This window comes from Scyliorhinus canicula, chromosome 30 (genome assembly GCF_902713615.1).
Source record: "Scyliorhinus canicula chromosome 30, sScyCan1.1, whole genome shotgun sequence".
Lineage (NCBI taxonomy): Eukaryota > Metazoa > Chordata > Chondrichthyes > Carcharhiniformes > Scyliorhinidae > Scyliorhinus > Scyliorhinus canicula.
The window spans coordinates 88744-109933 of NC_052175.1; positions in this window are offsets into that span (position 1 = coordinate 88744).

A 21190-nucleotide genomic window follows, 5' to 3' on the forward strand; every position below is an offset into this window, starting at 1 on the left:
CTTCAACTTCCTTAGTAAACCACGGTTCCCTTCCTCGACAACTTCCTCCCTGCCTGACAGGTACATACTTATCAAGGGCACGCAGTAGCTGTTCCTTGAAAAAGCTCCACATTTCGATTGTACCCATCCCCTGCAGTTTCCTTCCCCATCCTATACACCCTAAATCTTGCCGAATAGCATCATAATTGCCTTTCCCCAGCTATAATTCTTGCCTTGCGGTATATACTAATCCCTGCCCATTGCTAAAGTAAACATAACCGAGTTGTGATCACTATCACCAAAGTGCTCACCTGCATCTAAATCTAACACCTGGCCGGGTTCATTACCTAGTACCAAATCCAATGTGGCCTCGCCCCTTGTTGGCCTGTCTACATACTGTGTCAGAAAACCCTCCTGCACACACTGCACAAAAACTGACCCATCTATAGTACTCGAACTATAGTATTTCCAGTCAATATTTGGAAAGTTAAAGTCCCCCATAACAACTACCATGTTACTCTCGCTCCTGTCGAGAATCATCTTTGCAATCCTTTCCTCTACATCTCTGGAACTATTCGGAGGTCTATAGACAACTCCCAACAGGGTGACTTCTCCTCTACTGTTCCTAAACTCGGCCCCTACTACCTCAGTAGACGAGTCCTCAAGCGTCCTTTCTACCGCCGTAATACTTTCCTTGATTAACAATGCCACACGTCCCCTCTTTTACCATCTTCTCTGTTCTTACAGAAACATCTAAATCCTGGAACCTGCAACATCCATTCCTGTCCCTGCTCTACCCATGTCTCCGAAATCGCCACAACATCGAGATCCCAGGTACCAACCCATGCTGCAAGGTCACCCACCTTATTCCGGATGCACCTGGCGTTGAAGTAGACACACTTCAAACCAGCGTCCTGCTTCCCCGTGCCCTCTTTCGAACTTTTAACCCTATCCCTGACCTCACTACTCTCAACATCCTGTACACTGGGACTACAATTTAGGTTCCCATCCCCCTGCTGAATTAGTTAACCCCCCCCCCCCCGAAGAGCACTAGCAAATCTACCCCCCAAGATATTGGTACCCCTCTGGTTCAGGTGCAGACCATCCTGTTTGTAGAGGTCCCACCTATCCCAGAATGAGCCCCAATTATCCAGGAAACCAAAACCCTCCCTCCTGCACCATCCCTGTAGCCACGTGTTTAACTCCTCTCTCTCCTTATTTCTCACTTCACTAGCACGTGGCACGGGTAACAACCCAGAGATAACAACTCTGTTTGTTCTAGCTCTCACCCTAGCTCCCTGAATTTCTGTCTCAAATCCCCATCTCTCTTCCTACCTATGTCGGTGGTACTTATGTGGACCACGACTTGGGGCTGCTCCCCCTCCCCCTTAAGGATCCCAAAAACACGATCAGAGACATCACGAACCCTGGCACCTGGGAGGCTACACACCAACCGTGTGTCTCTTTCGTTCCCACAGAACCTCCTGTCTGTTCCTCTAACTATGGAGTCCCCAATGACAAGTGCTCTGTTCCTCTTCTCCCTTCCCTTCTGAGCAACAGGGACAGACTCTGTGCCAGAGACCTGTGCCCTATTGCTTACCCCTGGTAAGTCGTCCCCCGCAACAGTATCCAAAACGGTATACTTGTTGTAGAGGGGAACGACCACAGGGGATCCCTGCACTGGCTGCCGGTTTCCTCTCCCTCCCCTGACGGTAACCCATCTACCTTCTTCTTTTACCTGATGTGTGACTACCTCCCTATAAATCCTCTCAATAACCTCCTCCGCCTCCCGAATGATCCGAAGTTCATCCAGCTCCAGCTCCAGGTCCCTAACGCGGCTCTCGAGGAGCTGGAGTTGGGTGCACTTCCCGCAGATGTAGTCAGAAGGGACACTAGACGTGACCCTTTCCTCCCACATTCTGCAGGAAGAACATTCAACTGCCCTAGCCTCCATTCCCACTGAATTAACTTCCCAAGTACTGAAAAATAAAAATAAAAAACTTGTTAATTTAGCAATCCAACGGACAGAACTTTTTTTTTGGTTAGAGGAGGAGAATGGGTGTCACTCGAGAACAGCCCCTTCACAAACCACCTTCAACTTACTCTGACCACACTGCACGTATGCAAATCTCCCCGGAACAGCCAATCAGAAGCTCTGCTGTGCTGCCCCCTGCTGGATGCTTGACTTCCGTCGAACTCCTCGGGTCACTGATGCAGGTGCACCTTCAACTTACGCTGACCGCACTGCACGTATGCAAATCTCCCCGGCACAGCCAATCAGAAGCTCTGCTCTGCTGCCCCCTTCTGGATGCTTGACTTCCGTCGAACTCCTCGGGTCACTGATGCAGGTGTACCTTCAACTTACGCTGACCGCACTGCACGTATGCAAATCTCCCCGGAACAGCCAATCAGAAGCTCTGCTCTGCTGCCCCCTGCTGAATATATTAAAGTTTTCCATGAGTAAGGTGATTGACAGTCAAGGACTTTTTAAAACATCTGTGTATGGCAGTATCCTATACAGAAATAACAAACTGTTTGACGTCTTTCAAATCAAAGGAATTGATGATTTAGATCTGGTAAGCGCATGCTGCGGAATGAAACAGTGGGCGAATTGCCTCATGCTCCTCGTTTTCTAACCTGTGGAAATATTTGTTCTGACCCCGGGACTAACTTATGTTGCGTTCAAACACATAATAAAACTTCTGTATTCACATCAATATAACGCGAGATGGTATTGGCTGGAATAATCACAAAAAAATACAAAGGATAGAACAGAATCTAAGAACATATCTATCTGATGAATATATTCAGTGAATGGCCTCCACATCCCCGCCCTTTGAGTGACGAACCGTTTTTATTATCTAAGTCCTAAATGATCCACCCCATATCCTGGGACTGTGTCTCCAGGTTCTAAATTCGACAACCACGGAACACATCTTTCCTACATCGAGTCTGTCCAGTCCAGAACATTTCCTTCAGTTCTCCTCTCTGTCTTCTCAGCCATACTAAATGCAGCCCAAGTCGAATAAATCGCTGCTCGTAGAACCAGCAACCCTTGGGTGCCAGCCTGGTGAGCCTTTGTTACACTCTCCCTTTGGAAGGTATATCCTTTATTTGATAGGGAGATTAAAACTGCATTAAATACTCCACATGCGGTCTCTCAATGGCGCTATATAACTGCAGGAAGGCATGCACACTTCGAATCTCAAATCATCTGTGAATGAAGACCAACATGCGCGCGTTCCAAGCAGTTCGAAGTTCACTTTTCGGAATCCAAGGAAGCACTGAGTGCTGAATTTGAGTCTTATAGTGAGAGTTTGGCGACTGAGGGATATTAAGGTTTAATCTTTATCTAAAGTGTAGTCTTTCTTTCATTTAGTTTATGAACTTAAAAGTTTCTCTTTGCGTTTAAAATAAGGTGAGCTTCAAACATAGGTTCTCCTTGCAGCTGGAGCTTGTAATTAGTTAATTGGATTGGGCCAGTTTTCAGAGGCTGGAGTCACAGTATAATGTTGAGTCAGCTTACAGTGCAGACTTTGTTTGCACTGAGTGCTGCATTTGGGTGCATTTGGGTGCTACAGTGAGAGTTTAGAGACTGACGGTGTTAGGTGAGGAGGGAGCAAGGTGCTCCTTTCATTTCATTTCCTCAAAGAGCGAGAAGGGAGCAGGGAGTTTACAGAGAGTGCAGCTCACTGAGAGCAGAGTTAGAGGGCGGAGTTTCAGTTGGCCCACAGGGCAGTTACATTCTGTAAGATAAGAAGGGATGAAGGCGAGGGCAGTTGCATGCTCTTCCCTGCAGGATGTGGGTGGTGAGGGATACCACCGCTGTCCCCGCTGACTACACCTGAGGGAAGTAGACCTAGCTCCAGCTGTTCAGCGGCCGCGTTAGGGAACTGGAGCTAGAGCTGGATGAATTTCCTATCACCCTGGAGATAGAGGGGGTGATAGAGAAGAATTACAGCGACGTAGGCACACCCAAGGTACATAAGAACATAAGAACATAATAATTAGGAGCAGGAGTAGACCATTTGGCCCCTCGAGCCTGCTCCGCCATTCAATGGGATCATGGTTGATCTTTTGTGCACTCAGCTCCACTTTCCGGCCCGAACACCATGACAATTAATCGCTTTATTCTTCAAAAAACTATCTATCTTTACTTTAAAAACATTTAATGAAGGAGCTTCAACTGCTTCACTGGGCAACGAATTCCATACATTCACAACTCTTTGGGTGAAGAAGTTCCTTCTAAATTCAGTCCTAAATCTACTTCCCCTTATTTTGAGGCTATGTCCCCGAGTTCTGCTTTCACCCGCCAGTGGAAACCACCTGCCCGCATCTATCCTATCTAATCCCTTCATAATTTTAAATGTTTTTATAAGATCCCCCCTCATCCTTCTAAATTCCTACGAGTACAGTCCCTGTCTACTCAGCCTCTCCTCATAATCCAACCCCTTCAGCTCTGGGATTAACCTAGTGAATCTCCACTGCACACCCTCCAGTGCCAGTATGTCTTAAACTCCATCCCTCTAGCAATGAAGGACAAAATTTCATTTGCCTTCTTAATCACCTGTTGCACCTGTAAACCAACTTTCTGTGGCTCATGCACTAGCACACCCAGGTCTCTCTGCGCAGCGGCATGCTTTAATATTTTATCGTTCAAATAATAATCCCGTTTGCTGTTATTCCTACCAAAATGGATAACCTCACATTTGTCAACATTGTATTCCATTTGCCAGACCCTAGCCCATTCACTTAACCTATCCAAAACCCTCTGCAGACTTCCAGTATCCTCTGCACTTTTCGCTTTACCACTCATCTTGATGTCATCTTGGACACATTGCCCTTTGTCCCCAACTCCAAATCATCTATGTAAATTGTGAACAATTGTGGGCCCAACACGGATCCCTGAGGGACACCACTAGCTACTGATTGCCAACCAGAGAAACACCCATTAATCCCCACTCTTTGCTTTCTATTAATTTACCAATCCTCTATCCATGCTACTACTTTACCCTTAATGCCATGCATCTTTTTCTGATGCAGAAACCTTTTGTGTGGCATTTTGTCAAAGGCTTTCTGGAAATCCAGTTAAACCACATCCATTGGCTCCCCGTTATCTACTGCACTGGTAATGTCCTCAGAAAATTCCACTAAATTAGTTAGGAACGACCTGCCCTTTATGAACCCATGCTGCGTCTGCCCAATGGGACAATTTCTATCCAGATGCCCTGCTATTTCTTCCTTGATGACAGACTCCAGCATCTTCCCTACTACCGAAGTTACGCTCACTGGCCTATAATTTCCTGCTCTCTGTCTACCTCCTTTTTTAAATAGTGGTGTCAGGTTTGCTAATTTCCAATCCACCGGGACCACCCCATAGTCTAGTGAATTTTGGTAAATCGTCATTTGTGCATCTGCAATTTCCCTATTTTAGCACTCTGGGATCCATTCCATCTGGGCCAGGACACTTTTCTACCTTTAGCCCCATTAGCTTGCCCATCACTACCTCCTTAGTGATAACAATCCTCTCAAGGTCCTCACCTGTCATAGCCTCATTTCTATCAGTCGCTGGCATGTCATTTGTGTCTTCCACTGTGAAGACCGACCCAAAAAACCTGTTCAGTTCCTCAGCCAGTTCCTCATCACCCATTATTAAAATACCTTAGCCACTCTTTTTTGGTTTATAAATTTGTAAAAACTTTTACTGTCTGTTTTTATATTCTGAGCAAGTTTACTCTCATACTCTATCTTACTCTTCTTTACAGCTTTTTTTAGTAGCTTTCTGTTGCCCCCTAAAGATTTCCCAGTCCACTAGTCTCCCACCAATCGTTGCCACTTCATATGCTCTTTCCTTCAATTTGATACTCTCCCTTATTTCCTTCGATATCCACGGTCGATTTTCCCTCTTTCTACCGTCCTTCCTTTTTGTTGGTATAAACCTTTGCTGAGCACTGTGAAAAATCGCTTGGAATGTTCTCCACTGTTCCTCAACTGTTCCACCATAAATTCTTTGCTCCCAGTCTACTTTAGCAAGTTCTTCTCTCATCCCATTGTAATCTCCTTTGTTTAAACACAAAACACTAGTAGTTGATTTTACTTTCTCATCCTCCATCTGTATTTTAAATTCCACCATATTGTCATCGCTCCTTCCAAGTGTATCCCTAACTATGAGATCATGAAACAATCCTGTCTCATTATACAGGACAAGATATAGGACCGCTTGTTCCCTCGCAGGTTCCATTACATACCGTTGTGTAATGTCACAACTCCCAGTTGTGACAATCCTTTAACCATGTTTCAGTAATGGCCACTAAATCATAGTCATTCACGATGATTTGCGCCATCAACTCATTTACTTTACTCCGAATACTACGAGCATTCAGGTAAAGTACACTTATGTTGGTTTTTTATACTCTGTTTTGAATCTTATCATCTCCAGTTTTATTCCTTTTAGTATTACTGGGCCTATTCACTGAGCTCCCCTCAGTCACTGTACCTTGTACTGTCGCCCTTTTTGATTTTTGACTATGTCTTCTCTGCCTTGCACTTTCCCCCTTACTTCCTTTTGCTTCTGTCCCTGCTTTACTACCTTACAACTTCCTGCATCCGTTCCCATCCCCCTGCCACATTAGTTTAAACCCTCCCCAACAGCTCGAGCAAACATCGGTTCCAGTCCTGCCCAGGTGCAGATATTCCGGTTTGTACTGGTCCCACCTCCCCCAGAACCGGTCCCAATGCCCCAGGAATTTGAATCCCTCCCTCTTGCACCATCTCTCGAGCCACGCACTCATCCTATCTATCCTGACATTCCTACGCTGACTAGCTCGTGGCACTGGTTTAGCTCACTCAGCTAAATCGCTGGATTTTAAAGCAGACCAAGCAGGCCAGAAGCACGGTTCGATTTCCGTACCAGCCTCCCCCGACAGGCGCCGGAATGTGCCGACTAGGGGCTTTTCACAGTAACTTCAGTGAAGCCTACTCGTGACAATAAGCGATTTTCATTTCATTCATTTTATTCATTACTACCTTTGAGGTCCTACTTTTTAGTTTAATTCCTAACTCCCTTAATTCCGCTTGTAGGACTGAATCCCGTTTTTTTTTACCTATATCGTTGCTGCCTATGTACACCACGACAGCTGTCTGTTTACGCCCCCCACCCCCCACCGATTGTCCTGCAGCCGCTCCAAGACATCCTTGACCCTTGCACCAGCGAGGCAACATACCATCCTGGAGTCTCGATTGCGTCCACACAACCGCCTGTCTCTTCCCGTTACGATCTTGTCCTCTATCCCTGCCATTTTTCTTCCTGCCCTGCTGTGCAGCAGAGCCAGCCAGGGTGCCAAGAGTAGCTGGGTTACAGTCAGGGGAAGGAAAACAAACGGGCAGGCAGTGCAGCGATCCCTCATGGCCGTTCCCCTTCAAAACAAGTATACCATTTTGGATGTTGTTGGGGGATGGCCTACCGGGGGAAGGCCATTGCGGCCAGGTCTCTGGCACTGAATCTGGCTCTGTGGCTCAGAAGGGAAGCGTGGAGAATAGAACGACAATAGTGATAGGAGACTCAATTATTAAATTAAAATATGATTGTTTTCATTGGATTAGGATTGTTTTCATTGGATTAGGATTGTTTTCATTGGAAAGACGGAGGTTGATGTGGGACCTGATTGAGGTCTACAAAATTATGAGAGTTATGGACAGGGTGGATAGCAACAATCTTTTTCCAAGAGTGGGGGTGTCAATTACAAAGGGTCACGATTTCAAGGTGAGAGGGGAAAAGTTTAAGAGAGATGTGCGTGGAAAGTCTTTTACGCAGAGGGTGAAATGCTTTGCAAGCGGAAGTGGTGGAGGCGGGTATTATAGTATCATTTAAGATGCATCTGGACAGATATATGAACGGGTGGGGAACACAGAGAAGTAGACCTTGGAAAATAGGCAACAGGTTTAGATAAAGGATCTGGATCGGCGCAAGCTGGGAGGGCCGAAGAGCCTGTTCCTCTGCAGTAATTGTCTTTGTTCTCTTTGTTCTTTGATTAGAGGAATGAATAGGAGGTTCTGTGGTCGCGAGCGAGACTCCCGGAACGTATGTTGCCTCCCAGGTGCCAGGGCCAGGGATGTCTCGGTTCGGGTCTACAGGATTCTTAATGGGGAGGGGGAGCAACCAGAAGTCGTGGTGCCCGTAGGCACCAACGACATAGCTAAGAAAAGGAATGAGGATCTAAAATGTGATTTTATGGAGTTAGGTTGGAAGCTCAACAGCAGGACAAGCAGAGTGGTGATCCCAGGATTGCTACTGGTGCCACGTGCAAGGAACAGAGAGCGTGTGCAGCTGAACACGTGGCTACAGTGCTGGTGCAGGAGGGAAGGCTTCTGATATGTGGATCACTGGGTTATCTTCTAGGGAATGTGGAACCTGTATGAGAAATTTAACAAACGAACGTGATACAAAACAGGATTATTGGTTAGAATAATGTAGATGATAGAGCCAGTCTGATTGTAGTGAGCACACAGACAAAGAGCAAAGGGATTCAGCAAAGCATGGCTAGGAGGGGGAAGGAAGCCTCGTGCAGAGGGTGGCGAAAAGCATTCTGGGTAACAAGAGGCCCAGGGTTGAGTAATGCGAAGTGAGCCAATCTGCATATATGGCCAGGTCAGGAAGTGTTTCGGACGACCTATGGGAATCTTGTATGTGAAACGATGCCATTTGAATGATATGTGCAGAGTTATGTTTGTCTCTGACATCACTAGTTTCTGGGGCTGCAGGAGACAGCATTTATTCTGAATCTCTATAGAGCGGGTCAGCCTTGTAAGTTGTTTAAACATAAATTATACTGTACCTACAAATCCCTCTCGAGTTTTATTGAGGCCAGACTGACAGGTAAAGAACATAATTTGTCATTTGGTGCCAAAACCCCGGGGTTTCTCCAGACGGTCACCGGCCAGCTGCGAAATCAGAAATAGACTGATGTTGGACAAGGAAAGTGGAAATGGGCCCACAATGAGAGTAACTGTAAAATGACGACGTTGATTTTCCCATTTTCACATGGCCTGATTGGTCTGGTCACTCGCGGTTGGTATGGAAATATCGTCTCGACGAAATAAAAGGTCAGTCTGGGGATTAGAAAATTAAAAAATTCAGTCGAGGTAGTTGCGACTGAGGGTTGAAAAAAAAACTGATGGGATGTCGGGAAGACAGTTCAGTTCCACGTGTGTTTTGGAAACTATAATTGATTAAGCTAAGATTGTATCCTTGAGTTGTAGTGGCGAACAACGCAGTCTTGAGGACGAGTTCCAGATTATGGGGAATTTGCTTGGATAACACGAGTGATCCAAACAGTTCATTGAAAATATTATGTGATATTTATCCAGATAAAGCGAGAGATTTTAGAAAAATGTCAGCCAGTTTTTGGAAGAAATTGTGTGACAAATGTCTGGAGGGCACTAAAGATCTGGAAATTATTAAACAAATTCAGGGTGAAATATAAAAAAAAACAAAGTATGAGAACCAAAGAGTTGATTGGATTATGGAGACAATATTGTCAAGAGGAGAAGGATAAGATCATGTTATCAAGTTGGCAAGAAAATGCCCTTAAAATGGGGATTCCAATTAGTGAAGGAGGGAACCAGTAAACTCTCGAGATCTTGAAAAGGAGTGTGCATTCAAAAACCACGCAATAAAGAGAGGGAGATAGCTAACACGGCAGACTCGAGTAAAAATGGGCTACGTAGTTCAATGGCTGACCTTGCATTGGCAAAGGCAGATGATGACCTAGAGAATTGGACCTTGTCGGGTAGAGTCCTGACCGCACCAGCGGCATTGCCCGCACTAATTCCAGAAACACCAGGGTATCATAACTTATATCCAGTCACTGCTTCCCAGATTCAAATCATGCCAGCCTCTCCAATCCCTTCGGTTGATAGTTTGGGTACTATTTCTGCACCTTCACCGTCTGTTAGAGAAGGGGAGCTCTGTTCCACAAGCCCGGTTAGCTCTACGACCCGATCTCGGACAGTGGGAAAGGGGCCTGATCCTATCCAGAAACAATTACTCATACCACCTAGATCCCTTAAGGCTAGTATGATAGCACAGAAAATTATGAGAACACAGGGTGAGGACGGCAATGATTCTGAGGAGCCGGTGCTCCCCTATCGGAAGAGAACGACGTCGAAGACTTTGAAGAGCCAGAGGAATGCGCTAAAGCGCACCCTAGTGAGACTCTGAGACGGTTGCCGTTTAGGAAAATACCCAACCCTGATGCTGCTACAGCAGCAGCCCAGCCCACGACAGACGTTTATCTCCCATGGAGACCCAGTGAGATGATGGCTATTCTGGCTGCAATCCCAGACAGGAAGAAATCTCCTGCTGCTTCCGTGGACTACCTGAGAACCACCATCTCAATTTATCAAGCTGATTGTAGAGACCTCTGGGCCCTAGTCCAGCAGGTTTTAACCCAAGCAGAGTACCGCCGTCACCTCAACCACTTGAATTATGCTAGCCACGCCGCACTTCAGCAAGCACATACCTTGGACGATGATAGACGGGCACAAATCCTGAATGCGTTGAATGCCACATTCCAAAAGCCCACGCACACCTCTGCTATCTTGGACCTCAAACCTAAAAAGACTGAGAAGCCACAGGAATTTCTGTAACGCTTTAATGAAATCTACCGTGGGCAGTCAGGCGATTTGCTGTACCAAAATGGTCAGAATTCCGCTCAATATTGTGCTATGTTAATGCATTGCTTACCACCTTCCGTGGCTACTGCCCTGAAATGTAATAACATGAATTGGATAGAGAACGACCCTTCCCAGATGGCCTGGGCAGTCATATTTTATTGGAAGGAGGGTGTAGGCCAGGAAGGAGGCTCAGTTACAAAGATTAAGACTGAGTATGTAATGAAAAAGGATGATCTGAGACCCCACCCGCGGCAGATACAAAGAACAAAGAACAAAGAAAAGTACAGCACAGGAACAGGCCCTTCGGCCCTCCCAGCCTGCGCCGATCCAGATCCTTTGTATAAACCTGTCTCCTATTTTCCAAGGTCCACTTCCCTCTGTTCCCGCCCATTCAAATACTTGTCTAGATGCCTCTTAAACGATGTTATCGTGCCCGCCTTTACCACCTCCGCTGGTAAAGCGTTCCAGGCACCCACCACCCTCTGCGTAAAAATCTTTCCACGCACATCTCCCTTAAACTTTCCCCCTCTCACCTTGAAATCGTGACCCCTTGTAATTGACACCGTCGCTATTGGGAAAAGCTTTTTGCTATCCACCCTGTCCATACCTCTCATAATTTTGTAGACCTCAATCAGGTCCCACCTCAACCTCCGTTTTTCCAACGAAAACAATTCTAATCTACTCAACCTTTCTTCATAGCTAGCACCCTCCATACAAGGAAACATCCTGGTGAACCTCCTCTGCACCCTCTCCAAATCATACACATCCTTCTGCTAATGTGGCGACCAGAGCTGCACGCAGTATTCTAAATTTGGCCTAACCAAAGTCCTATACAACTGTAACATGACCTGCTAACTCTTGTACTCAATACTCCGTCCGATGACAGGGGCCTCACGGTAGCATGGTGGTTAGCATCAATGCTTCACAGCTCCAGGGTCCCAGGTTCGATTCCCGGCTGGGTCACTGTCTGTGTGGAGTCTGCACATCCTCCCCGTGTGTGCGTGGGTTTCCTCCGGGTGCTCCGGTTTCCTCCCACAGTCCAAAGATGTGCGGGTTAGGTGGATTGGCCATGCTAAATTGCCCGTAGTGTAAGGTTAATGGGGGGATTGTTGGGTTATGGGTCTACGGGTTACGTGGGTTTAAGTAGGGTGATCATTGTTCGGCACAACATCGAGGGCTGAAGGGCCTGTTCTGTGCTGTACTGTTCTATGTTCTATGTTCTATGAAGGCAAACATGCTGTATGCCTTTTTGACCACTCTATCAACCTGCGTTGCCACGTTCAGGGTACAATGGACCTGAACTCCCAGATCTCTCTGGACATCAATTTTCCCCAAGACCCTTCCATTGACCACATAGTCAGCTCTTGAATTTGATCTTCCAAAATACATCACCTCGCATTTAGAACATAGAACATAGAACATAGAACGATACAGCGCAGTACAGGCCCTTCGGCCCACGATGTTGCACCGACATGGGAAGTCAAATACGAAAGGCCATCTAACCTACACTATGCCATTATCATCCATATGCTTATTTAATAAACTTTTAAATGCCCTCAATGTTGGCGAGTTCACTACTGTTGCAGGTAGGGCATTCCACGGTCTCACCACTCTTTGCGTAAAAAACCTACCTCTGACGTCTGTCCTATATCTCTTACCCCTCAATTTAAGGCTATGTCCCCTTGTGCTAGCCACCTCCATCCGCGGGAGAAGACTCTCACTGTCCACCCTATCTAACCCTCTGATCATTTCCTATGCCTCTATTAAGTCGCCTCTTAACCTTCTCTCTAACGAAAACAACCTCAAGTCCATCAGCCTTTCCTCATAAGATGTTCCCTCCATACCAGGCAGCATCCTGGTAAATCTCCTCTGCACCCGTTCCAAAGCTTCCACGTCCTTCCTATAATGCGGCGACCAGAACTGTACGCAATACTCCAAATGCGGCCGTACCAGAGTTTTGTACAGCTGCAACATGACCTCATGGCTCCGGAACTCAATCCCTCTACCAATAAAGGCCAACACACCTGGATCCATTTGCCTGGATTGAACTCCATCTGCCATTTCTCTGCCCAACTATCCAGTCTATGTATATTTTGTTGTATTATCTGACAGTCCTCCTAGCTATCTGCAACTCCACCAATCTTAGTATCATCTGCAAACTTGCTAATCAGACCACCTATACCTTCCTCAAGGTCATTTATGTAGATCACAAACAACAGTGGTCCGAGCATGGATCCCCGTGGAACACCATTAGTCACCCTTCTCCAGCTTGAGACACTCCCTTCCACCACTGCTCTCTGTCTCCTGTTGCCCAGCCAGTTCTTTATCCATCTAGCCACTACATCCTGAACGCCATACGACTTCACTTTTTCCATCAACCTGCCATGGGAAACATTATCAAACGACTTTCTAAAGTCCATGTATATGACATCTACAGCCCTTCCCACATCAATTAACTTTGTCACTTCCTCAAACAATTCTAATAGGTTTGTAAGACATGACCTTTCGTGCACAAAACCATGCTGCCTATCACTGATAAGTCTATGTTCTTCCAGATGTGAATAAATCCTATCCCTCAGTATCTTCTCCAACAGTTTACCTACCACTGACGTCAAACTCACGTGTCTATAATTCCCTGGATTATCCCTGCTACCCTTCTTAAACAACGGGACAACATTAGCAATTCTCCAGCCCTCCGGGACCTCACCCGTGCTCAAGGATGCTGCACATATGTCTGTTAAGGTCCGAGATATTTCAACCCTCGCTTTCCTCAGAAACCTGGGATAGATCCCATCCGATCTTGGGGACTTGTCCACCTTAATGTCTTTTAGAATACCCAAAAACTTCCCCCTTCCGTATGACAACTTGACCAAGAGTATTTAAACATCCATCCCTAGCCTCAACATCCGTCCTGTCACTCTCCTTTGTGAATACCGATGCAAAGTACTCATTAAGAATCTCACCCATTTCTTCTGAGTCCACGCATAAAGTCCCTCTCTTGTCTTTGAGTGGGGCAATCCTTTCTCTAGTTACCCACTTGCTCCTTACATACGAATAAAAGGCTTTTGGATTTTCCTGAACCCTGTTAGCCAAACATATTTCATGACCCCCTTTAGCCCTCTTTATTGCGCGTTTGAGATTCGTCCTAATTTCCCGATATTCCTCCAAAGCTTCATCAGTTTTGAATTGCCTCGATCCTATTTATGCTTCCTTTTTCATGTTAGCTAGTCTCACAATTTCACCCGTCATCCATCGTTCCCTAATCATGCCATTTCTATCTTTCATTTTCACAGGAACATGTCTGTCCTGCACTCTAATCAACCTTTCCTTAAAAGACTCACACATTTCAAACGTGGATTTACCCATAAACAGCTGCTCCCAATCCACATTCCCTAGCTCCTGCCGAATTTTGTTATATTCTGCCTTTCCCCGATTTAGTACCCTTCCTTTCGGACCATTCTTCTCCTTGTCCATGAGTATTCTAAAACTTACGGAATTGTGATCGCTGTTCATAAAGTAATCACCGACTGAAACATCAACTACCTGGCCGGGTTCATTCCCCAATACCAGGTCCAGTATGGCCCCTTCCCGAGTTGGACTATTTATTTACTGCTCTAAAAAACTCTCCTGGATGTTCCTTACAAACCCTGCTCCATCTACGCCTCCAACACTACACGAATCCCATTCAATTTTGGGGAAGTTAAAATCTCCCATCACAACCACCCTATTGCTCCTACATTTTTCTATAATGTATCTGCTTATTTGTACCTCTACTTCATGCTCGATTTTGGGAGGTCTGTAGTAAAGTCCCAACAATGTTACTGTACCCTTCCTATTTCTCAGCTCCACCCATATTGCATCAGTGCTCGAATCCTCCATCGTGCCCTCCTTAATCACAGCTGTGATATCATCTCAGACGAGTAATGCAACTCCTCCACTCCTTCTACCTCCATCTCTATCCCTCCTGAAGCATCTATACCCTGGGATATTCAGTTGCCAGTCCTGCCGTTCCCTCAACCAAGTCTCAGTAGTACCAATAACATCATATTCCCAGGTACTGATTCAAGCCCTAAGTTCATCTGCCTTACCTGCGACACTTCTCGCATTAAAACAAATGTACCTCAGACCACCTGTCCCTTTGCGTTCATCATCTCTTCCCTGTCTACTCTTCCCCTTAGTCACATTGAGTTTATTGTCTCGTACCTTACTGGCTTTAGTTGCTGCTTCTTTACTGACTAACTTCCTAATCTGGTTCCCATCCCCCTGCCACATTAGATACAGTCGCTTTCCAGCGGGAACCCCAATATTGTGACTTTGTGTGGGCGGATCAACAAGGGGGAGGATATGAAACCCACCCGAATGGACCCTCAGCCCCTCTTTATTCCCCACCGTATGCACCAACAGCTTTACAACTGCCGCCCCCTCTGAGGGGCCAATGGTCAACTTTGAAAAGAGGACGGAGAAGACATAGAGAGAACAATAATTGTTTTAATTGTGGCCGTACAGATCAGTGGCACCAGGAACGCCCCTTTAAAAGACGGGCAGCAGAAGGAGAGTACCCGACCCATAGGAGGGGGTACCCACCAAGGGGAGGACAGACGAGGTACACCGACTGTTGCCAAGCAAACCCTTTCCCAGCACGAGATTGCCTAGCTAATTTAGTCTTAAGAACTCTCCACTCGGACAGGGAACCTGTTATCTCTCAGCAGAAAGGAGATCAAAATTACCCATTTGTAATCGACACTGGAGCAGCTTCAACTACCACTTCAACTACCACTGTCCGTCCACACCCAGCATTTGTCGGGGTTCCAAGGCCACGTGTGTGAGTATCCTATTTCTGAATCTGTGACTGTCACTTATGAGAATAAGTCTACAGATCATCAGTTTGTAGTGACTACTGGATTGGACTGTAACTTGTTGGCCCGAGATTTACTGTGTATCTTCCAGCTACAGCTAGAGTGCGGAGACGAAGGGGTAACGGTTCAATCATGGAGGATGAGACAACAGTGCTATATTTATATCACACCCCAGTGGTGGACGTTGGACATTGAACATTCACTGCACCACGTTACCCTGGCCTATGAAAGAACCGGACAGAAAAGGCAGTTGGAGGACAAATACCGGTCGTTAATTGGGACCGAATGGCCAGTCAAGATTACACCCACAGTCACGGGAAAAGAAGGTACAGCCGATTTTGTTACAATACCACCACATTTATGGCAACAGTCAGCTTCTGTAGGCCCTCATATTACACGTCAAGTCCACGACCAATACCATGCCAAGGATCTGGGGCCTAGGGTAAGGAGGGCAGTGGATCATTCAGATCCAACAGAGTATGCACTTCATGTCTTGCCAGACGGTACTTCCATAAAATATTTTGAAGACCCTGAAACGATTAACACTCAACTTCAGCATCACCTGGGACGTGACGTTTTAGAATATGTCAACCCACAGGTCTGGGCAGAATACCCATCACAAGTCGGACAGGCAAATGTTACACCCATTAAGGTAACGATTAAGGACCATGTAACGCTGCCTTCCATTCGGCAATACCCCCTGAAACCCCAAGCTGCAACGTCTATAGACAAATTAATCCGGGAACTGTTGCGACAGGGTATTCTGGTCCCGTGCCAATCAGAATGTAACACCCCATACTTGCCGTGTCGAAACCATGCAAACCGGACCAGTACCGGTTAGTACAGGATTTAGGTTCAATCAATTAAAAACCGCAGCCGTTACATGCTCTCGTCCCTAATCCCGCCCACATGCTGGCTGAAATTCCAGCTCGAGCCCGGTTCTTCGCCATAGTTGATCTCCAGCACGCTTTCTTTGCCCTTCCACTTGCATCTGAAAGCCAATATTTGTTTGCTTTCACTGACAATGGACAGCAATATACCTGGACCCGAATTCCTCAGGGGTTCGTCAACTCACATACGCTCTTCTCCTGATGTCTGCAGACCCAACTCCAGGCCTTGACATTGGAGCATGGTTCCACTCTCGTGCAGTATGTAGATGACCAATTGGGAGCGAGTCCAGACGAGCCCAGTAACAGGGATGATGTGATCCAGTTATTAAACCACCTATCTTCGTTGGGTTACTTTGTTTCACAATCAAAGGTGGGTCGGACAAAGGTCAAGTTCTTATGAGTTTTAATTACAGCCACAGAAAGAAGTCTCGAACACAGTAGGATTGAAACCATATGCCAATTGCCCGCCCCTACCACAGCCAAGGAGGTCCGTAATTTCCTGGGTATGGTGAATTATTGTCGGCAGTGGATACCAAACATCGTTGCTCAGAAGGGAAGGGGGGAAAGGAGTAGAACATTAGTAATTGGGGACTCAATAGTCAGGGGCACAGATAGGAGATTTTGTGGGAGCGAGAGAGACTCACGTTTGGTATGTTGCCTCCCAGGTGCAAGGGCAAGTGATGTCTCGGATCGTGTTTTCCGGGTCCTTAAGGGGGAGGGGGAGCAGCCCCAAGTCGTAGTCCACATTGGCACTAACGACATAGGTAGGAAAGGGGACAAGGATGTCAGGCAGGCCTTTAGGGAGCTAGGATGGAAGCTCAGAGCGAGAACAAACAGAGTTGTTATCTCTGGGTTGTTGCCCGTGCCACGTGATAGTGAGATGAGGAATAGGGAGAGAGAGCAATTAAACACGTGGCTACTGGGATGGTGCAGGCGGGAGGGATTCAGATTTCTGGATAACTGGGGCTCTTTCTGGGGAAGGTGGGACCTCTATAGACAGGATGGTCTACATCTGAACCTGAGGGGCACCAATATCCTGGGGGGGGGGGAGATTGTTAATGCTCTTTGGGGGGGGGGGGGGTTTAAACTAATTCAGCAGGGGAATGGGAACCTGGATTGTAGTTTTGGGGTACGGGAGATTGAGAGTATAGAGGTCAGGAGCACAGATTTGACTTCGCAGGAGGGTGCCAGTGTTCAGGTAGGTGGTTTGAAGTGTGTCTACTTCAATGCCAGGAGTATACGAAATAAGGTAGGGGAACTGGCAGCATGGGTTGGTACCTGGGACTTCGACGTTGTGGCCATTTCAGAGACATGGATAGAGCAGGGACAGGAATGGTTGTTGCAGGTTCCGGCGTTTAGGTGTTTTAGTGAGCTCAGAGAAGTGGGCAAAAGAGGGGGAGGTGTGGCGCTGCTAGTCAAGGACAGTATTACGGTGGCGGAAAGGATGCTAGATGGGGACTCTTCTTCTGAGGTAGTATGGGCCGAGGTTAGAAACAGGAAAGGAGAGGTCACCCTGTTGGGAGTTTTCTATAGGCCACCTAATAGTTCTAGGGATGTAGAGGAAAGGATGGCGAAGATGATTCTGGAAAAGAGCGAAAGTAACAGGGTAGGTGTTATGGGAGACTTTAACTTTCCAAATATTCACTGGAAAAGATATAGTTCGAGTACATTAGATGGGTCGTTCTTTGTACAATGTGTGCAGGAGGGTTTCCTGACACAATATGTTGACAGGCCAACAAGAGGCGAGGCGACATTGGATTTGGTTTTGGGTAATGAACCAGGCCAGGTGTTAGATCTGGAGGTAGGTGAGCACTTTGGAAACAGTGACCACGATTCGGTGACCTTTACGTTAGTGATGGAAATGGATAAGTATACCCCGCAGGGCAAGAGTTATAGCTGGGGGAAGGGCAATTATGATGCCATTAGACATGACTTAGGATGTGTTGGTTGGAGAGGTAGGCTGCAAGGGTTGGACACACTGGATATGTGGAGCTTGTTCACGGAACAGCTATTGCATGTTCTTGATAAGTACGTACCAGTCAGGCAGGGAGGAAAGGGTCGAGCGAGGGAACCGTGGTTTACCAAAGAAGTGGAATCTCTTGTTAAGAGGAAGAAGGAGGCCTATGTGAAGATGAGGCATGAAGTTTCAGTTGGGGCGCTTGATAGTTACAAGGAAGCGAGGAAGGATCTAAAGAGAGAGCTGAGACGAGCAAGGAGGGGACATGAGAAGTCTTTGGCAGGTAGGATCAAGGAAAACCCAAAAGCTTTCTATAGGTATGTAAGGAATAAAAGAATGACTAGGGAAAGAGTAGGGCCAGTCAAGGAAAGTGGTGGGAAGTTCTGTGTGGAGGCTGAGGAGATAAGCGAGATACTAAATGAATACTTTTCGTCAGTATTCACTCAAGACAATGATAATATTGTGGAGGAGAATGCTGAGACCCAGGCTATTAGAATAGATGGCATTGAGGTGCGTAGGGAAGAAGTGTTGGCAATTCTGGACAAGGTGAAAATAGATAAGTCGCCGGGGCCGGATGGGATTTATCCTAGGATTCTCTGGGAAGCCAGGGAAGAGATTGCTGAGCCTTTGGATTTGATTTTTAGGTCATCATTGGCTACAGGAATAGTGCCAGAGGACTGGAGGATAGCAAATGTGGTCCCTTTGTTCAAGAAGGGGAGTAGAGATAACCCCGGTAACTATAGGTCGGTGAGCCTAACGTCTGTGGTGGGTAAGGTCTTGGAGAGGATTATAAAAGATACGATTTATAATCATCTAGATAGGAATAATATGATTAGGGATAGTCAGCATGGTTTTGTGAAGGGTAGGTCATGCCTCACAAACCTTATCGAGTTCTTTGAGAAGGTGACTGAACAGGTAGACGAGGGTAGAGCAGTTGATGTGGTGTATATGGATTTCAGTAAAGCGTTTGATAAGGTTCCCCACGGTCGGCTATTGCAGAAGATACGGAGGCTGGGGATTGAGGGTGATTTAGAGATGTGGATCAAAAATTGGCCAGTTGCAAGAAGACAGAGAGTGGAAATTGATGGGAAATGTTCAGAATGGAGTTCAGTTACGAGTGGCGTACCACAAGGATCTGTTCTGGGGCCGTTGCTGTTTGTCATTTTTATAAATGACCTAGAGGAGGGCGCAGAAGGATGGGTGAGTAAATTTGCAGACGACACTAAAGTCGGTGGAGTTGTAGACAGTGCGGAAGGATGTTGCAGGTTGCAGAGGGACATAGATAAGCTGCAGAGCTGGGCTGAGAGGTGGCAAATGGAGTTTAATGTGGAGAAGTGTGAGGTGATTCACTTTGGAAAGAATAACAGGAATGCGGAATATTTGGCTAATGGTAAAATTCTTGGTAGTGTGGATGAGCAGAGGGATCTCGGTGTCCATGTACATAGATCCCTGAAAGTTGCCACCCAGGTTGATAGGGTTGTGAAGAAGGCCTATGGTGTGTTGGCCTTTATTGGTAGAGGGATTGAGTTCCGGAGCCATGAGGTCATGTTGCAGTTGTACAAAACTCTAGTACGGCCGCATTTGGAGTATTGCGTACAGTTCTGGTCGCCTCATTATCGGAAGGACGTGGAAGCTTTGGAACGGGTGCAGAGGAGATTTACCAGGATGTTGCCTGGTATGGAGGGAAAATCTTATGAGGAAAGGCTGATGGACTTGAGGTTGTTTTCGTTAGAGAGAAGAAGGTTAAGAGGTGACTTAATAGAGGCATACAAAATGATCAGAGGGTTAGATAGGGTGGACAGCGAGAGCCTTCTCCCGCGGATGGAGGTGGCTAGCACGAGGGGACATAGCCTTAAATTGAGGGGTAATAGATATAGGACAGAGGTCAGAGGTGGGTTTTTTACGCAAAGAGTGGTGAGGCCGTGGAATGCCCTACCTGCAACAGTAGTGAACTCGCCAACATTGAGGGAATTTAAAAATTTATTGGATAAACATATCGATGATAAGGGCATAGTGTAGGTTAGATGGCCTTTAGTTTTTTTTCCATGTCGGTGCAACATCGAGGGCCGAAGGGCCTGTACTGCGCTGTATCGTTCTATGTTCTATGTTCTATCGCTGTCTATACAGAGCTGCTGACGTCTTACACTAGAGAAGGGGGGAATTTTACTCTCACCACCGAGGCACTCATAGAACATAGAACATAGAACGATACAGCGCAGTACAGGCCCTTCGGCCCTCGATGTTGCACCGACATGGAAAAAAAACTAAAGGCCATCTAACCTACACTATGCCCTTATCATCCATATGCTTATCCAATAAATTTTTAAATGCCCTCAATGTTGGCGAGTTCACTACTGTTGCAGGTAGGGCATTCCACGGCCTCACCACTCTTTGCGTAAAAAACCCACCTCTGACCTCTGTCCTATATCTATTACCCCTCAATTTAAGGCTATGTCCCCTCGTGCTAGCCACCTCCATCCGCGGGAGAAGGCTCTCGCTGTCCACCCTATCTAACCCTCTGATCATTTTGTATGCCTCTATTAAGTCACCTCTTAACCTTCTTCTCTCTAACGAAAACAACCTCAAGTCCATCAGCCTTTCCTCATAAGATTTTCCCTCCATACCAGGCAACATCCTGGTAAATCTCCTCTGCACCCGTTCCAAAGCTTCCACGTCCTTCCTATAATGAGGCGACCAGAACTGTACGCAATACTCCAAATGCGGCCGTACCAGAGTTTGGTACAGCTGCATCATGACCTCATGGCTCCGGAACTCAATCCCTCTACCAATAAAGGCCAACACACCATAGGCCTTCTTCACAACCCTATCAACCT